We start from the raw sequence: 24483 nt of genomic DNA, 5'->3' as shown, positions 1-24483 counted from the left end.
ACAAAGATCACACAATAAAATATATAATAATGAATAATTAAAAGCTCTTTTGTGAATATGTAATAGGAACAATAAGACCAGTGGAGAAGGAGGGAGGCAGGGAAGAAGCTTTAATTTGTAACATTTTCCAATTTATGTGATTTAAATACTTCCACATTGGCCAGTTTCAAGCTGCCAATGTGTGGTTACTGAACATGAAATTGAGAATAAATGTTCACAATTGAGTCTGGCGAACTAGAATGATTTGGCTCCAACACACCAGTGAATGAAAGATAGGCTAAAATCGAGGACAAGTGCTGTAGAGCGGAGGAGTGAGAGGGAAGATCAGGAAAACTTAAAGGAGATAATATTTAAGTTGAATCCTGAAGGGTGAGTGATGTATCAGGGAGAGAAAAATGACAGTGGAAAGGTGCTGAGAGGAGGGAGCAATTGACTTGCAGGATGGCAAGAGAGAATAGTCCATGTGAGAGTTAATGGTGGCCCATACTGGAATGCTGCGAATAGATTTTGAGAGAATTCAAGGCATATTCAAGTTAAACGGGAAGACCAACTATGTTTCAAAACATACTTGACCTTTAAGTTTCCTTCCAACTTCATAATGTTATGAATACCAAAATTATTTTCAAACTCAGGTAATCTAGATGCATGCATGTCTTTTGTGTGCTACCTTAGTTACACTTAAAATATTCCAAATCTGAGCATTTCATTAAAATATTACGTGGACACAAAAAGGCAAAATGAATGGCAGTTATTGTCCAAATGTGCTCTTTTCCTGAACCACCTAAAGGAACAGTAGTTAAAACAGCAAAAGAAAAAGGTTAAGGTTAATTGCTTAATTTGTTTGTTCATTTACAGCAACTATGAAAGAAGTCAGTAATATATTGTTAGCAGCAGCAATAACAACATCAAAAAGAGACCAAAATATTAAATCTAAACAACTTGCTGAGGATTTCTCTCTCCCTGCCCTCTCTCTCCTTCTCCCTCCATCCCTCCCTCTCTCCCTCCCTCCCTCCCTCACTCCCTTTGCCTTCAGGCAGATGTGAACAATTACCTTGTTCAAGAATTCAGGTGCTGATATTATAACTCCTTAGATTCTTCACCGATTTAGAATGTAGTCTTCTTGAGGATGTTAAATAAGGTTTTCTTTATCTAGTTTGGTGGCAGAAGACACAATTCTTGCAGAATTGACATATTTCTCTCCTTCTGTATTCATGTAATCTTCTTTCAGTGTTCTAATATCCATATTTGTCCCAGGATTAGCTTCAGGATAGTTCGGGAAGCAGATCTTCCATGAGGTATGATGCTTTGTTTGATGTTCTTACCATTATCTATTTCATCAACACTATTCAGAAAGTGACAGGGAATTCTAGAGACATAGTAGCTGTTCATGCTGAGTTTCTTGAACTCTCATCTCCATAGTGTTGAAAGGAGGAGAGCTATTGGTAATTATTGTTCTCAGCTCCTAAGCAACTCCAGGCTAAGATATGAGATTTTTAGTGCTACCATCTTGCTTCATTATTAGTGGCTGTATCCAAAAAGCAAATTCTCAATATTTGGAGAATTTGCTGAACTTAGATTAATATTACAAAATGCTTACAGAGGTACTTTTTTGGTGCTTCCTTTACAGCTTTTCCCACTCTATCTTCTATCATTACAGACTTATCTTCTGCTCTTTGTGGGAGTTGCTCCACTCTACTGGGGAGCAAATAGGGTGGTTGTTTCAGGAGCGCACTCCATCTGATGCTCTGGTTAGTAACCCAGGCTAAGTTTACTGCATTTACTTAACCCAGGCTAAGTTTAGTGCACCGTTTTGCTGCGTGGTGCACTGACAGTGATTGTAATATTCCTCCAAGAAAGCATGGCCCATCTGAAGTCCTGTGGCATTGTTTTCTAATGGATTGGATTAAAATTACCTCTGGGCAGCAGGGCTTCTGCAGTCACTTGTGGAGCTTGTTCTCTGCCCAAGGGCACTGGGCTGAGGATGACAATGGGGGCTGAATACAGTCTGTCCTCCCTTAGCCATGTCTCTAAGGAGGGTCTGCATCTGCCTGGAGGTAGGCCCTCCGTGGATCAGTGGGTGGTCTTGCAGGCCAGAAGGTATCTTGGCCATCTCCCAGCTTGTTGGCAGAGGTCCTTAATTAGGGATCTCAAATGAAGATTGATGAAGATACAGAGCAGTTGGTACAGCTGCCTCGTTGGAGACTACTTCAGTGAAAAGGTATTCCAGAAGAAATAACGCTGAGCTTTAATCAAGTGGAGAGGAAAGAGCTGAGACATCTTGCGAAGCCTGCTGTAGTACTGGCTTACTAGAAACGTGGTGTGGCCTTCATGGCTTAGACAAGGATTCTGGAGGCTTATGTAGTTCCAAAGGGGGCCCATTTGGAAGCTCACTATTGCCTTTAATTATTCCTCTACATTAGTCTCAAAAATTCTGCATGTTGAACCAGAAAGGAGGTGGAAGTGAGAACCCTTGGCTGTGTCAGCTGCTGCTGATTCAGATACATAACTTTTTTCCTTCTTTAGTTCCACATCCCTTAACTGAGAGGAGCACTTCTCCAAAGTACCCCAGGCTGACAGAAGGAGATGAATGGCACTACCCATTACTTTTATTTATTTATCTATCTATCTATTTATTTATTTATTTATTTATGGCTGTGTTGGGTCTTCGTTTCTGTGCTAGGGCTTTCTCTAGTTGTGGCAAGCAGGGGCCACTCTTCATCGCGGTGCGCGGGCCTCTCACTATCGTGGCCTCTCTTGTTGCGGAGCACAGGCTCCAGATGCGCAGGCTCAGTAATTGTGGCTCACGGGCCCAGTTGCTCTGCGGCATGTGGGATCTTCCCAGACCAGGGCTCGAACCCATGTCCCCTGCATTGGCAGGCAGATTCTCAACCACTGCGCCACCAGGGAAGCCCCCCATTACTTTTTAATAATGTTCTAAACGCCAACAAGAATCTTAGTTAAAATAGCAAATCTATAAAATTGTCCAGACTTGGGTTTGATGGGGACTTTGGTGGATTAATTCAAGTGAAAAAGAAGACAGTGATACTGATTATTCATAATATTATTTTGATCTGGATCAGATGCTTAGTTATTACCACCATCAAAGTACTGACAGAGCCCTTTTGTTGTAGGGTGGTAAATTTGAGAAAATTCAGCTTAATTTTTATTTAATGATTTTAATTCCTATACTGTAACTCAATTACTTCTTTCTTTTCCTCAACTATTCCTTAGCTGTTGAGCTATGATGGCGACAGAATATAGAATTCACATAAAATGCTGTAGCATGAAATGAGAAAATCATAGGAAGACCCAAACTCAGAGTACTCTGAGACACTAACTAGATTGAAATTGGAAACAGGCCTTGGTTTTATCCTTCATTTTGTGCCAAACTTAAATAGGGTAAACTATGTTATAAACATAAAAATCATACATGAATGATTAGTACTCAGATGGTTAAAACCAGAGTTTGTATGATTCAAAACTATACTATAAATAAAAGGAATCTTCATGTTATATGCAAGAACATTGTGATTGCTGGACCCTCATTTGTAGAGGTTATAAGGTCACAAGATATGTATCTTACCTCTAGTATTCTAGCTGCCATATGATATGTTCGTGTGTTGGGAGGGTGGTGGGAGAGTATTATAAAAGAAGGCATGAAAAGTTCAATGTAAGTAGTTTTAACTTGAGTTTTCTGGAAGTTGCTGAAGAAAATTCAACTTGAATAAAAAATGTAAACCTCTGAAATTTAAGTTTGTTCATTGTTATTGCTCGAGGGTGTCCTTATTATATCTGGCTAAGCTTAAAATAACTATGAGAGGAAAGGAAGTAGGAGTGTACTTTTGATCTTAATATACAAAGGAAAAAAAAGAAGAAGAAAAAAAATCTATGTTCCTAAACTGCCCATAATAGGCAAAATATCATTAGTGTTTTCTGGAAGATAATCTTACTAAGTTATTTGTCTGATTTTTCCTGGTTGATTTTTAGCTGCTATTTCTTATTTTATATTTCATGTGATACCTCTGTTCTGACAATAAATTACCCTAGAACAGATTCCTCAAACCATACAGATATGAGTGTGGCCATGATTAGTATGGCTATGTTACATAAGAACAGTTGATTTAATCATGTCATGATGTAGCATTTACTATCTGATCTTTTGCTAAAAATATGTCCTTATGGACATCCATGATATATGATAATCACTATTAAGTATAGCGTAAGAATTTATATTTTGACAAGTGTGGATTTTAAAAGGAACTTGTCAGTTCTATAGCATGGGAAATTCTCAAGCCATATGTTAGGGATGAGATTTGATGTTAAGTTGAGGGACATTTTCATCCAGCAGAGCACCGCAAGTGATCTCTTATTCAAGGCTTGATTAAATAATGCTTTCATACATTAAACATTAAATGTGTTATGAGAGATGTAGAAATAAGTAAGATATTTTATTTACAGTCAAGGAGTTCACAGTCTTGTGGGTGTGATGAGTGCTACAGTGAAAATTGATGGTAGGGATGATGATGATGATAATGAAAAGGAAGAGGAAGAGGAAAAGATAGAAAGAGAAGAAGATACAGCAGGCAATAACTATATACCAAACACTGAACTAAATATTTCACATGCATTATTTAACTTTTTCCTTCTAATTCTCAGATGAGAGAGACTCTATCTAATCATTTTCTTTTTAGAGTTGAGGAAACTGAGGTTCCAAAGATTAAATACATTGCTTAGGGTTATAAAATTGGCGATATGATTTCATAGTTTAGATTTAAATTCATGCTATATAATGCTTCTGTCTTTCTCATTATGATATAGATTAAGAGAACAGAGACCATGGGGTTGGACCCCTTAAGCAGTTATGCCTGATTGTCAACAGATTTGAGTGGTCTAGTTTCTATTTTTAAATTCTCTCACTGTCTTACCTAATATGTGCTTGTTGGTCCATTACAAAATCTTTCCATACCCTTTACATAATAATGATTTTTTTAAAATTTCATTCAGTATACATAGAGCATTGGAGAAAATTGAGTTAAAATTAGAAAAGAAAAAAAATTGATGCATATTTTTGGCAGTTGTCCTATTTGCTTCAGTTTGATAAGGTAAAAGTTGTTACTCGTGCATTGGCCCTTAACTGAAAGCCTTTATTCAGTTACTGTGCTCTCTAAATTTTCATAAGAGCTGTAGTTTTGGACCCACCATGTGCTAAAATTTATTAAGCAAAAAACATGACTCTTGGTGTTGAAAGCTGTATTGGGACAGCCAAGCAGGTCCTTGTACGTCCTAGTCATGCCAATAAATCCAGCCAGAAAATTCTTTTTAATAGTTGCATGAGTAACTGGTATTTTAAGAAGACACCCACACAGAGAGGAGAGGTACAGGGGAAAAATCAGATTTTCAAGGGCTCAGTAGGGGAATTTGCTTTTTCTGTTAAGTTCCACCTGCAGTCTAAGCAAGAGGGCCGGTGCCGAGTCTGCAATAGCACGGCGTGCTTCCTTTATGTATTGTGTGGGATCTGATAAATTTTTCAGGATCCAGTCCAGCTGTGCTCTCATCACATTGATTTAATGGCCCTTAAGAGAAACCATAAAAGTGCTTTCTGGTTAGTGGGGCCCAGCTGTTTCTCGTGGTATTGCATAAGACAGCAAGCTGAGTTAGCTATAGATTAATGATATTAAAAAGTCAACTTTTTCCATATCATTTTCTTTTCATTAAAAAAAGACTTAAGCAAGTATGTGATTTGTTAAGTTAGCTTATTGAACTCAAAGGCAAAGGACCCAAAGAAATGATCTGATTTGATCTGAAAAGTTAATCAAGGCCCCCAAATAAACAGTCATATGAACATATCTAGTATGTGTATGAACATGTGTGTGTGTCTGTGTGTGTGTGTGTGTGTGTGTGTGTGTGTTCCCAAAGGGTGATGTGAACGCTGATGGCTGGAACGAGGGCTCTGTTTTCATTACCAGGCAACAGTGCAAAAAGGCAACAAAATTATTTGAGGATTATCAGGCTCTCTGATGAGGTTAAGAGCACTGAAAGTCAGTATGAAATGAATAGCTGTGTAGATTTACAGTGTCATTCATGTCATTGGAACCTTTTGGTTTTCTGCAAGCAGAAGGGTGATTGCACTACCAGGCAATCTGTTAAGTATTAAGCCTGGGTATGAAACAGACTGTACTGAAAATGTTTCTGCTCCGAAGCAGACATGAGGCACTTAGAGCTTTTGCACTTCAGATACTTTCAGGCAACAGAGTACTCAGAAGTAGAGTAAAATGTTTTTTCATCCCTCTTTAAACAATAAGATATATGGGGTTTGGGAGAGCTAGAAAAGTATTCATTCTAAAATCATGAGTTTTAATATTTTACTAGATTACAGTTCCTAAATTCAGGGAGTATAGCATGGATTCACTGAAATTAGAAGTCATCACAGAAACAAATGGCTGGAGAATTACAATTATTATTTGACTAATATTTGGTGATTATCTGTGATCTCAGTAACCTCTTTTTAAATAAGGACACATGGAAGAGATTCACTGCGATTGTAGAATTAGAACATGAAAGACCCTGCAAGGAAAACTGTTGCAAATTTGAAATACCTGTAATTTAGATAGGAAAAAATTACCTTTACATTATCAGTTAAAAAAAAAAAAGGTTTTGCTAGGCAAAAGAAAATATTTTCAGAAAGAGCTCTTCAAACAATTTAGAAGCATCCATTTAAATATAGAGTTTGATAAGATGCAAACTATTATATATAGAATGGAAAAACAACAAGGTCCTACTGTATAGCATAGGGAACTATATTCAATATCCTGTATAAACCATAATGGAAAAGAATATATACATATATATGTCAAGCTCTATATTTTATATACATATCATATATATATATATATATATATAACTGAATCACTGTTTTACAGCAGACACTAACATAACATTGTAAAACAACTATACTTCAATAAAATAAATTAAAAAATAAATATAGAGCTTGATATATATTCTTATCTACCCATTAATGTGGTTCCCTGTAATAACACTTTAATAGTTTATTTCAAAGTCCAATTAATTTTAAAACAACTAAAAGTTATATATTTCAAATGTAAGGATTTTTTGCTCCACAAATATAAACACCAAAGACAGTTCTGTGTTTTTTAAAGGTTGTGCAGGGATTAAGTTAGTTGTTTCAAAACATACCTGCTCTATGTCGATGGAATATCTAATTATAAGGAAATCTATGGAACTGTTCTCCAGATGGAGAGGAAGTAGCATATTTGTATAAAACTAGGTATGATTTAAGGTCATATATATCTATCAATGATTCTCCTCTGGAGCAATTGAACAAGAGTTCTTAACAGTCACCTACACACAGAACTAGAGCAAGAGAGATGCTATTACTAGGGGTGTTTTAAGGTCAGTATTTCAGTAGCTGCTGTTTTTGATTAAGTATCATGTAGACCAGTTCCTCTCTACTGAATAACATTAGCTCGAAAAATCAAAGGCTTGGTGGCCTAAATAGACAACAATAACCAATATTTTAACTCTGCCAGATACTTCTGTGGGAAGCACTAAGCCATGTCAATATTTGCCATTGTTACAATTCCAGCCAATACTCTAAATGCAGAGTCGCGTTGCTTGGTCATGATGTGGGAGTGGTGAGAATGTGACATCCCTCTGTTCTATTAATTGCCAACAGTCAAGTTTTTCTTTTGCCACCAGGAGCAGTGCAGCTTGGGGTCTCTGTAGTTCTCTGTGGTTTGCATTTGGTCCTGAATTCAGAGCCCAGGATAAGAAAGTTGTTGGCAACCACCAGAATGCAGTCAGAAAATTGCCAGGCTGTTGTAATACAAGCTTCTATTTTACTTCAGAGTGAAAATTTAATGTTCCTTGAGAGTCTGTTACAGAGGAATTCATTATGGTTATCTTATGAATGATGGGTTCTGAAAAATAATGTTTGTGTTACATATTTTTGTGACTATTTCAGAAAATGCATTATAAGAGGCAAACAGCCAGCAGCACGGATCATGCTTAAGACTAAGTTAAAAGTAAAACTGGTTCAGCACAAACTTAGTTTTTGTTTATTCCTTTAGGTCAAAGGTAAAAGGCTGCATAGTGTAGAGCATTCACTTTTGGGAAGGGTGCCTGGTCAGGCACCATTCTATAAGGGTTTTTCCTTTCTCTCTTTTGCCCACTTTGGGCAATGGGATCATTTTGAAATTTTTCTAAGGAGTATTGCTTTATGTGCTGATTTTAAAAACCTGGAATAATAAAGAAAATCAAAAGAAGGAAGAAAAGTGTCAATTTGACCACACACATGCAAGTATTGTTACCATGTTGATGTTGCCTCCTTCTAATAAAGTCCTTTTGTATATAGGCTTTAAAAACATGATCATGATGATATCAGATCAATACAAAAACATATGATCATTATTAGTATCAGATTAATTTTTCATTTAGGACTAAGTTGCAAGCATTTTTCATGTGTAAAAGAGAGGTTTCCAGATTCTAACATTAATACCCAAGTATTAATAGCCCAGAATCTCACATTTTTCAATTAGCAGGAAGTCTTTGAGCAGGCTCCGTTCCCCAGGTAGTTCTGGGGTCCAGGAGGAATGCTCATATGTTCTCACATGCATCCTGGTTGTCGTTTGTCACATTAATGCTCTATCCACTCTAGGCTGCTACCCAACTTTTGCTTCCTCTTGTCACCTTATACTCAGCATTTCCAGCCTGCATTAATTCTGTCCTAACTGCCGCACCTCAAGAATGAACACATGCTAAATTTCTCAAATAAGAAATACCAGGCAATTAACAGGTAATAAAAATTGTCAGAATTTAAGGGTTAAACGAAAATGCAATGTAAGAAGGAAAGAAAAATTTGCAATATTTAAAAGGCTACTTAACATTTTATTGAGGAATAGAATCCAGAATTTCTTAATTATATGCTTGTTGTTGAGCATTTAGGTTGTTTTCAATATTTTGCTTTTAAGAATAATTCTGTTTGTGTGGTGTAAAACTTTTATAATTCTATTTTACGTATCATCTCTGTGCAGAAAATATTCTTAGCTCTTGAGATCTATCAGAACACTTTGTGGGAATGAAGTCCTAGAGGAAGAATTTCTAGTTTCACTTACTTTAATTGTTAGCAATACTTTGTGTTTTCTATTTCCACTTGTGTCAATTTGATAAATTATATTTTTCTAGGAACTTGATCCTTTTATACATGTTTTAAAATTTACTGCCATAATCTGTTTGTAGTATTCTATTACCTGTTTCTTACCTGTAGTTATTAATTCTCACTTTTTATGTTCAATATTGTGTGTGTATGTACCTTTTTAAATTTTAAATCAGTTTTCCCAGAGTTTTATTAATTTTTCTATGAAAATTTATGGTTTTATTTTTATATTTTATTAATTTCTTCTCTTATCTTCATTATTTCCTTCTACTACTTTAATTTTTTTTCAATTTTAAACTTCCATATTTAAATGCTTAGCTAATTTTCAGCCCCCATCCTTTTCTAAAAGAAACAAGGCCATACACTTGTCCTGAGCACTGCTTTAGCTGCACCCAAATGTTTTCATTTGTAGTGTTTTTTTAAACATTTTATTTATTAAATAAAATATTATGTAGCTCCAAATATTTTTAATTTTTTACTGAAATGCAGATGTGCTAACTGTAGCTACAGCAGCTATCTTATAACCAAAAGAATAGTAGAGACATGGTTAGCCTTAGAACAGTACTTAGTAGCTGCCTACCTCTTGTTTTCTTGTTATGTGAGAAAAATAATCTATTTTAAGTTACTGTACATGGGTTATAAATGGAGCCAAATACAACAAAATTGATATCTTTTTTTCCCTCCTATCCTAATTTCTATTAGGTGGTAACCTCACCTACTTTTCTCCCTCTATTGTTTTTGAAACTGTACATTTATTTTTGATTCTTCATTTGTTATTCTTAAAGTTTTAGGAAACAATTGGTTTAAATACAGGTTAAAAATATTGCTATCTCCACATTTCTATGTATATAATAAACTTGGGATGTTTTAGTGTCTGTTACCCTCATTATTCTTTCTCATCTCCCAAATATGTGATTTTTTTTTTTTAAACAATTGGCTTTTTGGTTTTTTTTGGCTGCATTGGGCCTTCGTTGCTGTGCGTGGGCTTTCTCTAGTTGTGGCGAGTGGGGGCTACTTTTCATTGTGGTACGTGGGCTTCTAGCAGTGGCATAGGTGGTTCAGTGGTAGAATTCTCGCCTGCCATCTTATTTTTAATCTATCTATAGTGACTGTTATTGTTGCATTTATTGGTCAAATCATGGTTAGATTTGCCAATATTTTTACAAATGTCTTTTTGTGATCTTTCTTCTGGTTTTAATTTCTTCTTACTAGAATTCATCCTACAGTACAGCGAGGTCTGCAAAACTTAATTCTCTTTTAGCCTTTGTTTTCCTGATAATATATTGATTTAAGTTTCACATTTGAATGAGTTTAGCTTTATGTAGAATTCTAAGTTAATACTTATATTTCCTCAGCCCTTTAAAGATGTTATTGCATTGTCTCTGGCTTCCATTGTGGTTCTCAGCAGTCTGCTCTCATCTAAGTGTTCCTTTGTGTGCCTTTTCTCTCTGACTGCTTTTATATCCTCTTTGTCTTTGATTTTCATTCTTCTGTTTCTTGTCCTGGCCGTGTTTGCAGCAGCACTCTGACGAACTCAGTACCTCAGGCTTCTGGTTCCAACAATGGCAGCGTCTGCTGTCCAGCACCCTCAGGAGCCAATCTCTGGCAGTAAGAGCAGCAGGCAACAATTGTAGCATGGATTTGGCAGCACCAACAGTAGGAATGTGGGCTCCCAGATATTTCACTGTCCTTAGGAGTGTGAGCTGTTGGATTCTTGCAATATGGTTGTATCTTAGTGGTACCAGCAGAAACAGAAACAGAAACACCTAGATAACACTACCTTCCCTTTTGCTCCTCTAGCTTTCAAACACATTGTAAACAATTTTCTATATTATATACTTCTGTTTGCAATAGTTTTGTTTCTGTTTTCCAATAGATACTAATTAATACACTCTAGATGAGAACACAGTAGATTATATTAATGTGGGAAGATTATACATCCCTGTCCCATTGAAATCAGTATTAGCCATGTGACTTGCTTCAGCCAGTGAAATGGGAGCAGAAGTGACATGTGCAATAGCTTAGTGGAAACTTTGAGTCATTATATGCTTTTACACTATTTTCTTTTCCCTTTGTGACAAGACCAACAATGCCCCAGGGAAGAAATGCCCAACAATTTAGATTTTGGAGTGCACACATGAACCTAAGGCACAGTAAACCCATAATGGACATGTTACATGAACAAGAAATATACCTTTGTTGTTGTAAGATACTAAGATGTTTTTAGTCATTTGTTACTACAGTATAATTTAGCTTAAGATGACTGATACAGTTTGGGTTTATTTTTATTTATTATGTTGAGAATCATTTTATTAATTAATCATTTATTTATTCTGAGGAATTGTGTTGAAATTTTGAAAAATTCTGTCACTAACTCTTTGGATATTGCCTTCCTCTACTCTCAAGCCTCTCTTTCTAGAACTGAAATTTAAAATTTGTTGACTTTTCAGTAGTGTTAATTTCCACATATTTGTCAATTTTCTAATTTGTCTTCTACTGTTGATTTCTAGTTTTATTCCACTGTGCTTGGAAAAGATATTTGGTATAATATCAATCTTTAATTTGTTAAGCCTTCTTTTGTGACCTAATATGTGATCTATCCTGGAAAATATTCCATGTGTGCTTGAGAAGAATGTTTATTCTGTTTGTGGAATGTTCTATATATGTCTATTAGGTACATTTGATATATAGTGCTGTTCAAGTTCTCTGATTCCTTATTGATTTTCTGCCTGTATGTTCTATCCACTATTGAAAGTGGAGTATTAAAAAGTTGCTACTGCTATTGTATTGCTGTTTATTTCTCCCTTTAGTTCCGTAAATGTTTGCTTTGTATTTTAGGTGCTCTGATGTAGGGTGCATATATATGTATAATTGTTACATCTTTCTGATGAATTGATCAGTTTATCACTATATAATGTCCTACTGTGTCCCTAGTCACAGTTTTTCACTTAAATCATTTTTTTTTTGATATAAGTATAGCCAGCCCTGCTCTTTATTAGTTACCATTTTCATGGAATATCCTTTTCTATCCCTTCACTTTCAGCCTTTTTGTGTCTTTAAATCTAAAGTGAATCCCTTATAGACAGGATATGTTTGAGTTTTGTCCTTTTGTCCATCCAGCCACTCTATGTTTTTTGATTTTAAGGGAAGTTTAATCTATTTGTGTTTAAAGTAATTATTGATAGAAGAGTGCTTACTTTTGCCATCTTGTTAAATTTTTTCTGTCTGTCTTGTAGTTCTTTTATTCCCCTTTTCTTTTCTCTCTATATTTTCATTTATTCATTGATTTTTTTATTTTTTGTAATGATATGCTTTGATTCCTTTCCCTTTTTCTTTTGTGTATCTTCTAAAGGTATTTTCCTTGTGGTTACCATGGGATTTACATAAAACATGTTATAGTTATAACAGCCTATTTTAAGCAGATAACTATTTAACTTGCATACAAAAACTCTTGACTTTTATACCCCCTCACATACTTTATGTTATTAATATCACAATTTACATCTTTTATATTCATTAACAAATATTTGTAGTTATAGTTATATTAATCTTTTGGTTTAATTTTTACACTAAAAATAAATTGATTTACATACCACCATTACAGGATTACAGTATTCTTTGTCTATATATTTACTTTTATATGTGCTTTATACTTTCATTTTTTTTCATATTGCTCATTAGTGCCCTTTAATTTCAACATGGAGAACTACCTTTAGCATTTCTTGTAAGGCAAGTCTAGTGGTCTAGTTGTGATGAACTTCCTCAGATTTGTTTGTCTGGAAAAGTATTTATCTCTCCATTTTTGAAGGATGGTTTTGTTGGATATAATATTCTTGGTTGGAATTTTTTTTTTTTTTTTGGCTTTCAACACTTTGAATATATCATCCCATTTTCTTCTGTGAAGTTTCTTCTGTAAAATCCACTGAAGATCTCAATGGGAGTTCCCTTGTATGTGAAGAGTCACTTTTTTCTTGCTGCTTTCAAGATTCTCTCTTTGCCTTTGACTTTTGACAATTTGATTGTGTCCTAATGTCAGTTTCTTTGAGTTCATCCTATTTGAGAAGTTTTTAGCCATTATTTATTTAAATAATCTTTCTGTCCCATTTTCTCTCTCTCTCTCCCTCTCTCTCTCTCTCTCTCTCTCTCTCTCTCCCTCTTCTCCTTCTGGGACTCCCATAATGAGGTCATTATTTTACTTGATGGCTTCCATAAGTTCCATAGGCTTTCTTCACTCTTTTTCATTCTTTTTTCTTTTTGTTCTCTGTCTGAATAATTTCAAATGAACAGTATTTGAGGTAGCTGATTTTTTTTCTTCTGCTTAAACTAACCTACTGTTGAAATTATTGAATTTTACAGTTCAGTTATTGCATTCGTTAGCTCCAGAATGTCTGTTTGGTTCTGTTGATATTCTCATTTTGTTCATATTCTCATTTCCTGATTTCATTTAGTTGTCTATGTTCTCTTGTATCTCACTGAGCTTCTTTAAGACAATTATTTTGAATTCTCTGTTTGGTCATTCATAGTTCCCATTGCTTTAGAGTCAATTAATGAAGATTTATTTTGTTATTTTGCTTTGTTATTATGTTTTTTGGTTGTATCATATTTCCCAGATTCTTCATGTTCCTTTTAACTTTGCATTGGAGTCTGCACATATAAGGAAACAGCCACCTTTCCCTCATCTTTAAGGGCTGGCTTCGATAGATAAAGACCTTCACCACTCAGCCTAGCTAGACATTCTGGGAGCCTCTCAAACCTTATCTATGGATGCTCACACTTCACTCCTTTCCTTCACTCACAGGGGAAATATTTAGAGTTGTGCATCTTCTTGCAATCTCACAGAGCTCTGCTGGCAGGCGTAAGCTGTCCTCCCCTTTTCTTTGCTCTTAGCTCCTCCAGACATCTGGACTTGCCAGTTCTGTCAGTGCTCTGTGTGAAGTAAGACAGAAACCGGTCCTTAGCCAGTTGACTAAAAAGCCTAGGATACTGAATGCACACTTCATTCTCTCTTTCCCTCCAGGGCAAAACTGTGGGCCAAATTGATCTCTCTTGGTGTGAGCTGTACAGGCTTGTGGGAGAGGTTGGCACAGGTAAAGTGAAATTGTTTTTTTTTACCCATTTCAATTCAGCTGTTCTTGGTTTTGTACTTATCTGGGGAACAGCAACTTCTTAACTGGAGTCTGTTTCTCACATAAAGGTATTTGATCCATATACTGTTGTTAAATCAGTGTTTCTGTGAGGTATGTAGACTGAGACATCCTATTCTGCCATTTTGCTGATGTCACCTCTCACATTCCTCTTGATGAGAGACCTTCTAACCCTGTGAATTTGGTCTTTATCCAGGCATTTTTACCTGGAATCAGTAATTTTTCAAAATAAACATTGGCTCAATTATCTAGTTTTATTTAGTTGCTCTACTTTGGTAGAAGTTACTCACATGTTAAAACCATATTTTAAGCAGTCCCTCAAAATGCTAAATATACAGTTTTATCATTGAAATTATTAACTTTTAAATACTGGCTGAGCACATTGTTGGTATTATGGTAAAAGATTAAATATGAATTATTCTTTAAGGAATGCAACTTTAAGAAATTTCATATATATCAGAACTGTTCACTAATTGATTTAAATAAGTGGTTCTCAAACTCGAGGACTCATGAGTGCTAAGAATGTAGTTATATTTCCCTGAAGAATCCACAGACCCCAGTTTGAGGAACACTGGGCTTATTTGTTGATTTCCATTAAAGTCTTCTCATTAAAATATTTCATAAAATGTTATACATCTGGACTTGGCTAAATTTTCCTATTTTAGCACTTTAAGACAGCTATTGTTAGGGATAATTATGTTTTTGTTCAACTTAATGGTAATTGTATGCAAATTTTAGAATTTGCCACAGGCTTACTATTTGCGGTAAACTTGTGGGAATAGTTACTTTTCCTTTTTTTTTTTTTTGTGGAAAACTGTCAGTATCAGGAATCACTGTCTGCCTCAAAATTGCAGCTGTGGTTGTCTTCTCAGATTACTAGCAAATTAAAACAGAGTTTGTAGCAAACTTGAAAATTATTATACAGCAAAGACTTGTTACTAAGAAACACAGTTAATGAATAAAGACAGAGGAAAAAGAGGAAAACAAAAAAAAAAAGAAGAATGATCAGGAAATTTTTAAATTAAGTAGTCTTATCCTTTAAAAACAGAAAAAAGAAATGCTATCTTTGAAGGTTCTTTTCAAGGATGGAATTTTGTTCACTCTCTCCTCTTCTTTTTAAAAATTTAATCTCTTTGTAGATAATTGTTTATTTCTACATATGGATAAAGTTAGAAGAAAAATTTTAAGCCAAATACAAGTGTATCTATAATATGTCTCTAATATATCAGTTTACAATGAACAGATATTAATAGCTCATAAAATTGAAATGCAGTCTAAAGTACTATTCTAATATACTGTAATAGAAGCCATCACTCTACTTCAATTAAGTGAGATGATACATAAGAAAATAAATCAATATAGATGAATAATAGCAAATTTTATAATATTGATTCTCACAACATTCTCAAATATGAATGTGTATGTGTTCTTATCAAGAGCTGGATTTCACATTGTGAAATTTATTTAAGGTTTGAATGATATCTACTGTCTTTCTTTGTATTCCTTTTTTATATATGGACAATTAACTACTCTAGAAAGCTGATTTTAATTCTTATAAAAATTTTAAATGTGGGGTGAAGAGTCTATGACATGTTACAAAGCTTTCTAAAATAAAATTAAAGACAAAATAAAAGCATGTTAATATTCTGAGATTATTCATCATTAAATTAAAGTGGTTTTCATTTTATGTTCAGACTTAACAGTTAATTTAATTATTTAAAGAAGCTACTTTTGCTAGTGCTTATCAAAAAATAAGCATTTCTCTCTTCAGTATTGCATGCTGAGTCTTCTCAATCTTTGTCCCTTGACCATGCTCTCTCACGATTTGGCTTGGTTAATTTTAATCAGTCTCCTTCCCACTGTCAATACTTCCAACACAAAAATTGTCCTCATCATGTCAAACTGACTTTTTTTTTTTTCTGCTTTCCCAAACTGTGACTCCAGGCTTTTATTTTTCTTATTTTTAAACTTTTTTTATTGGAGTAAAATTGCTTTACAATGTTGTGTTAGTTTCTGCTGTACAATGAAGTGAATCAGCTATATGTATACCTATATTCCCTCCCTCTTTGACCTCTCTCCCACTCCACCCCCCATCCTGCCCATCTAGGTCATCACAGAGCACTGAGCTCAACTCCCTGTGTATACAGCAGGTTCCCACTAGCTATCTAGTTTACACATGGTAGTATATTTATGTCAAACCTAATCTTCTAATTTGTCCCAACCTCTCCGTCCCCCACTGTGTCCACATGTCTGTTCTCTATGTTTACATCTCTATTCCTGCCCTACAAATAGGTTCATCTGTACCATTCTTCTAGATTTCACATATATGCATTAATATACGATATTTGTTTTTCTATTTCTGACTTACTTCACTCTGTATGACAGACCCTAGGTCCATCCACGTCTCTACAAATGACCCAATTTCATTCCTTTTTATGGCTGAATAATATTCCATTGTGTATATGTATCACTTCTTCTTTATCCTATTATCTATCGTTGGACATTTAGGTTGTTTCCATGTCCTGGCTATTGTAAATAGTGCTGCAATGAATATTGTGGTACATGTGTCCTTATGAATTATGGTTTTCTCAGGGTATATGCCCAGTGATGGGATTGCTGGGTCATATGGTAGTTCTATTTTTCGTTTTTTAAGGAACTTCCATACTGTTCTCCATAGTGGTGGTATCAATTTACATTCCCACCCACAGTGCAGAAGGGCTCCGTTTTCTCCACACTCTCTCCAGCATTTATTGTTTGTAGATTTTTTGATGATGGCATTCTGACCGGTGTGAGGTGATACCTCACTGTAGTTTTGATTTGCATTTCTCTAATAATTAGTGATGTTGAGCATCTTTTCATGTGTCTCTTGGCCATCTGTATGTCCTCTTTGGTGAAATGTCTATTTAGGTCTTCTGCCCACTTTTCAATTGGGTTGTTTGTTTTTTTGATATTGAGCTCCATGAGCTGTTTATATATTTTGGAGATTAATCCTTTGTCTATTGCTTTATTTGCAAATATTTTCTCCCATTCTGAGGGTTGTCTTTTTGTCTTGTTTATGGTTTCCTTTGCTGTGAAAAAGCTTTGAAGTTTCATAAGGTCCCATTTGTTTATTTTTGTTTTTATTTCCATTACTCTAGGAGGTGGGTCAAAAAGATCTTGCTGTGGTTTATGTCAAAAAGTATTCTCCCCATGTTTTCCTCTAAGAGTTTTATAGTGTTCAGTCTTACATTTAGGTCTTTAATCCATTTTGAGTTTATTTTTATGTATGGTGTTAGGGAGTGTTCTAATTTCGTTCTTTTACATGTAACTGTCCAGTTTTCCCAGCACCACTTACAGAAGAGGCTGTCTTTTCTCCATTGTATGTTCTTACCTCCTTTGTCATAAATTAGGTGACCATATGTGCGTGGGTTTATCTCTGGGCTTTCTATCCTGTTCCATTGATCTATATTTCTGCTTTTGTGCCAGTACCATACTGTCTTGATTACTGTAGCTTTGTAGTATAGTTTGAAGTTGGGGAGACTGTTATCTGCAGCTCCATTTTTCTTTCTCAAGATTGCTTTGGCTATTCGGGGTCTTTTGTGTTTCCATATAAATTGTGAAATTTTTTGTTCTAATTCTGTGAAGAATGCTGTTGGTAGTTTGATAGGGATTGCACTGAATCTGTAGATTGCTTAGAGTAGTATAGTCATTTTCACAATATTGATTCTTGCAATCCAAGAACATGGTATATTTCTCCATCTGTTTATGTCATCTCTGGTTTCCTTCATCAGTGATTTATAGTTTACTGAGTACAAGTCTTTTGCCTCCTTAGGTAGGTTCATTCCTAAGTATTTTATTCCTTTTGCGATAGCAAAAAGTAAATAGTTGCGATAGTAAATGGGATTGTTTCCTTAATTTCTCTTTCTGATTTTTCATTGTTAGTGTATAGGAATGCCAGAGATTTCTGTGCATTACTTTTGTATCCTGCAACCTTACCAAATTCATTGATTAGTTCTAGTAGTTTTCTGGTGGCATCTTTAGGATTTTCTATGTATAGTGTCATGTCATCTACAAACAGTGACAGTTTTACCTCTTCTTTTCCATTTTGTATTCCTTTTATTTCTTTTTCTTCCCTGATTACCATGGCTAGAACTTCCAAAACTATGTTGAATAAGAGTGGTGAGAGTGGACATCCTTGTCTTGTTCCTGATCTTAGTAGAAATGCTTTCAGTTTTTCACCATTGCATATGATGTTTGCTGTGGGTTTGTCATATATGGCCTTTACTATGTTGAGGTAGGTTCCCTCTACGCCCATTTTCTGGAGAGTTTTTATCACAAATTGGTGCTGAATTTTGTCAAAAGCTTTTCCTGCACCTATTGAGATGATCATATGGTTTTTATTCCTTAATTTGTTAATATGTTGTATCACATTGATTGATTTGTGTATATTGAAGAATCCTTGCATCCCTGGGATAAATCCCACTTGATCATGGTGTATGATCCTTTTGATGTGTTGTTGGATTCTGTTTGCTAATATTTTGTTCAGGATTTTTGCATCTATGTTCATCAGTGATATTGGTCTGTAATTTTCTTTTTTTTGTGATATCTTTGTCTGGTTTTGGTATCAGGGTGATGGTGGCTTCATAGAACGAATTTGGGAGTGTTCCTCCCTCTGCAATTTTTTGGAAGAGTTTGAGAAGGATGGGTGTTAGCTCTTCTCTAAATGTTTGATAGAATTCACCTGTGAAACCATCTGGTTCTGGACTTTTGTTTGTTGGAAGATTTTAAATTACAGTTTCAATTTCATTACTTGTGATAAATCTGTTTATATTTTCTAATTCTTCCTGGTTCAGTCTTGGAAAATTGTACCTCTCCAGGAATTTTCCATTTCTTAGTTGTTGTCCATTTTATTGGCATATAGTTGTTTGTAGTAGTCTCTTATAATCCTTTGTATTTCTGCAGTGTCGGTTGTGATTTCTCCTTTTTCATTTCTAATTTTATTGATTTGCATCCTCTCCCTTTTTTTCTTGATGAGTCTGGCTAAAGGTTTATCAATTTTTTTTATCTTCTTAAAGAACCACCTTTTAGTTTCACTGATGTTTGCTATTGTTTTCTTCATTTCTATTTCATTTATTTCTGCTTTGATCTTTATGATTTCTTTCGTTCTACTGACTTTGGGTTTTCTTTGTTCTTCTTTCTCTAGTTGCTTTAAGTGTAAGGTTAGATGGTTTATTTGAGATTTTTCTTGTTTCTTGAGGTAAGATTGAATTGCTATAAACCTCCCTCTTAGAACTGCTTTTGCTGCATCCCATAGGTTTTGGGTTGTCATGTTTTCGTTGTCATTTGTTTCTATGTATTTTTTTACTTCTTCTTTGACTTCTTCAGTGACCTTTTGTTTATTTAGTAGTGCACTGTTTAGCCTCCATATATTTGTGTTTTTTACAGGTTCTTTTTCCTGTAATTGATTTCCAATCTCATAGTGTTGTGGTCAGAAAAGATGCTTGATATGATTTCAATTTTCTTAAATTTACCGAGGCTTGATTTGTGACCCAAGATGTGATCTATCCTGGAGAATGTTCCGTGTGCACTTGAGGAGAAATCGTTTTCTGCCACTTTCGAGTGGAATGTTCTATAACGATCAATTAAATCTATCTGGTATGTTGTGTCATTTAAAGCTTGTGTTTCCTTATTTATTTTCTGTTTGGATGATCTGTCCATTGGTGAAAGTGGGATGTTAAAGTCCCCTACTATTATTCTGTTACTGTCGATTTCTCCTTTTATCGTTGTTAGCATTTGCCTTATGTATGAGGTGCTCCTATGTTGGGTGCATACGTATTTATAATTGTTATATCTTCTTCTTAGATTGATCCCTTGATCATTATGCAGTGTCCTTCCTTATCTCTTGTAACAGTCTTTATTTTAAAGTCTATTTTATCTGATACAAGTATTGCTAATACAGCTTTCTTTTGATTTCCATTTGCATGGAATATCTTTTTCCATCCCTTCACTTTCAGTCTGTATGTTTCCCTAGGTCTGAAGTGGGTCTCTTGTAGATAGCATATATATGGGTCTTGTTTTTGTAACCATTCAGCCAGTCTGTGTTTTTTGGTTGGAGCATTTAATCCATTTACATTCAAGGTTATTATCAATATGTATGTTCCTATTACCATTTTCTTAATTGTTTTGGGTTTGTTTTTGTGGGTCTTTTTCTTCTCTTGTGTTTCCCGCCTAGAGAAGTTCCTTTAGCATTTGTTGTAAAGCTGCTTTGGTGGTGCTGAATTCTCTTAGCTTTTGCTTGTCTGAAAAGCTTTTGATTTCTCCTTCAAATCTGAATGAGATCCTTGCTGGGTAGAGTAATCTTGGTTGTAGGTTTTACTCTTTCATCACTTAAATTATATCCTGTCACTCCATTCTGGCTTGCAGATTTTCTGCTGAAAAATCAGCTGATAACATTATGGGGATTCCTTTGTTTGTTATTTTTTGCTTTTCTCTTGCTGCTGTTAATATTTTTTCTTTGAATTTAATTTTTGTTAGTTTGATTAATATTTGTCTTTGTGTGTTTCTCCTAAGGTTTATCCTATATGGGAACTCTTTGTGCTTCCTGGACTTGGGTGACTCTTTCCTTTCCCATGTTAGGGAAGTTTTCCACTATAATCTCTTCAAATATTTTCTCAGACCCTTTCTTTTTCTCTTCTTTTTCTGGGACCCCTATAATTCGAATGTTGGTGCATTTAGTGTTGTCCCAGAAGTCTCTAAGGTCGTCTTTGATTCTTTTCATTCTTTTTTCTTTATTCTGCTCCTCAGCAGTTATTTCCACCATTCTGTCTTGCAGCTCACTTATTCGTTCTTCTGCCTCAGTTATTCTGTTGATTCTTTCTAGTGTATTATTTTTTTTCACAAACCAAATTTTCCTAGATCTTCTGGTCACTTAAGATCACTGAAAAGTCATGGTGAGTTTTTGGAAAATAAATGGAAATCTGGTTTCTTCCTGGTGAATTGTCAATTATGATTGGCCTTCATATTTTTTTAAGATAAAATAGACAATTTGTTTTAGACATAGTCAGTTCTTAAAAGACCAGAAGTTTGGGTTGGTTATGCACAAAAAATAGTTAATTTTCCAAATGTGTAAAATGCACACAGTTTCTAAAATTCAGCAAATGATTTTCCAGGAATTCATGAAAAAATTTTTTTCTTATAAATCCTGCTTATGATAAATGTTCAAAGGTATATTAAGTTTGCTAACATTGGACTAATATGGGAGTGACAAAATACATTTAGAAAAAAACTTCTCTGAGTAAATTTTGACACCCCAAATTTTGTTGTATACTGCTTTTTAAAATAATAATTACATGAATTAATTTATCATATATATATTTTAAGATTAATAATAATAACTTATACTTACATAATATGAAATGTACAAAGTAATCTAGCTTTTTAAATTGTCTAAATATGTTAGTATATTATAGAATAAATAAGTAACATAATTTAAGAAGCCTCCTAGAACTCTGACCCAAACTCACACAACCGAAATTTACCCCCTGATTTCTTTAAGGTTAATTTTAATGTTATGATTCTTTCTGCTAAATTTTTCAATTAAAACCTTAATAAAAACTTGCATGATGGGAAATTTTAACCTATGAGAATTTTAATAAATCTATCATTACTCGGTTAAAAAGTCTGAAAATAATAGTAGTATCATAATAATTTGACATATCATGATGTTATTTAATTTAACATTTGTGAGGTTTGCATTGAAAAAGAAATATAGAACTTATCTGAGAAATACTCTCTCAAACGTACTGTAAATGCTGAAAAAACACTATGGAAAAATATTTCACTTGGATTTGAAAGTATTAAATTAATTTGCCTGTCAGCAAATTTAAGCTATTTTTTCATGGTTGGTGGAATGGACTGAGAGGATATTCTCTATTTTGATATTAAACATGTAGACAGTCTAATAACTTATGATAAAGAGATTCATAATAGATAACAACATGATTCCTCACCTTGACTCAGTATGCAAATCATATTAATAAAAAATGGTTTGTATTAATTATACAAAAAGGTAATATTCATGGTATTATCCTAGAGGACTGGATATCAAAATTTGATTTGGTTCAGAGAATAAATGTGGTGCCATTGAAAGTAAGCTAAGTGTGAGCTGATGTGTTGAGCTAGCAGATGTCATAAATTTTGAGTTCCATTGTAGACTGCACATTAATATATTCAAATGGAAAGTGAAAACCCACACTTAATGTTGCCCTGATGGTTGATTGATGAAACTGAAAATTTTTAAATGCTGAAATAAAATAGAGGAATAGGGGAGAGAGAGAAGAGAAAGGAAATGTGAAAGAAATTGAGAGTATGTGAAAGAGTCATAGACTTGATGCAACTAGTTTTCTTCTATTAAAATTTGTCAGACTTCAGGCATTATGAAAAGAGAAAGAAAACCTTTGGGTTGAACTATATAATTTATCTGCTGATAATTTACCATTTTTTGACCTACAAATATAACATTTTCACATGTTTCAACATAATATAAAACACCTAACTTGATCTGACTTTTAATGAGAGTTCAGTAGTAGACGCTTGCTTTTCCTCATGTAATGCAATACTCAGTTATTTTTGCTCCTCTCGTATTAGCATTCTACAATCCTGTAGAGATTCTAGGGTTTCAGAGTCCTGTTGAAAAAAGAATGGGAAAAGAACTTTCTGCAGACAAGGACAAGAGAGTAAAAGAATCCCAGGATTCCACAAATTTTTATTGAACCTTTACAAATGGCAAAGAGAAATAGAATAGTCATCCTCAGGCAATGTGGCCAGAAGTGTCCATTAAGTAGAATGAAATGTCTTCGAAACCCCAGTTTTGTCTTTAAATATCACGTGATAGTTGCAGTCTACAATATATCCAATAGTTTTTTTCTATTGTTTCTCTGCCCTCAAAGTCTTAGAGAAAAAATAATTTCCATGAAAGTATATAAGTATATTCTGTGGTTTCTAAGATCTCTAGATTGCCAGTTGGTTATCTACATGGTCAAGTTTGAAAGGCATGGGATAACTCAGAAAATATGAGTGGAAAAAGAGCCTCTGAGAAGCACAGACATTGTGAGTTAGAGTAATTGGAAGATTCATGGAAGAAATAAAACTTAAGTTGTCTTTTTAAGGATGGGTAGAATTTAGCTACAGAAGGTAGAAAGGGAAGTTCAAATCAGAATAAGAAATCTTATTCAGATTCAGTAGGAATCTGTTTGGCATGTAAGGCAAAGTCAGCTGAAGAGAAAAGAAGAATACGCACTAATAAATGGAAAGATATCCAATGTTCCTGGATTGGAAGAACTAATATTGTGAAAATATCCATACTACTTAAAGCTATTTACAGACTCAATGTAATTTCTATCAAAATTCCAATGACATTTTTTCACAGAAATAGAAAAAAGCTATCCTATAGTTTTTATGGAATCACAAAAGACCCTGAATAGCCAAAGCAATCTTAAGATAGGAGGAAATGGTGGAGGCACCACACTTCCTAACTTCAAACTATATTAAAAAACTGTAGTAATCAAAAGAGCTGGTACTGGCATAAAAACAGGCATATGGACCAGTAGAACAGAATAGAGATCCCAGAAATAAACCCACATATATACAGTTGATTAATTTTTGACAAGGAACCAAGAACACACAATTGGGAAAGGATAGTCTCTTCAATAAATTTTGTTGGAAAAACTGGATATCCACATGCCAAAGAATCAAACTGGACCCTTATTTTTCACCACTCATAAAAATTAACTCAAAATGGATTAAAGACCTAATCTTTAAATACAACTCCTAGAAGAAAACACAGAGGATAAGCTCCTTGACATTGGTCTTCTCAATAATTTTTTTGAATTTGACACCAAAAGCCCAGGAAACAAAAGTAAAAATAGACAAGTGGGATTACATCAAACTAAATACTTTTTTACAGCAATGAAAACAATCAACAGAGTAAAAAGCTAACTTACAGAATGAGAGAAAATACTTGCAAACCATATATCTGAATCCAAAATATAGAAAGAACTAATACAACTCAATAGCAAAAAAAGCAAATAATTCAATTAAAAATGGAGAAATAATTCAATTTAAAAATGGGGGAAAATAGACATTTTTTCCAAAGAAGACATCCAAATGGCTTATATGTATGTGAAAAGA

Source organism: Balaenoptera borealis (assembly GCF_965194805.1).
Source record: "Balaenoptera borealis genome assembly, chromosome: 9".
Lineage (NCBI taxonomy): Eukaryota > Metazoa > Chordata > Mammalia > Artiodactyla > Balaenopteridae > Balaenoptera > Balaenoptera borealis.
The sequence above is the reverse complement of the archived record's forward strand: the minus strand, read 5'-3'. Positions refer to the sequence as shown.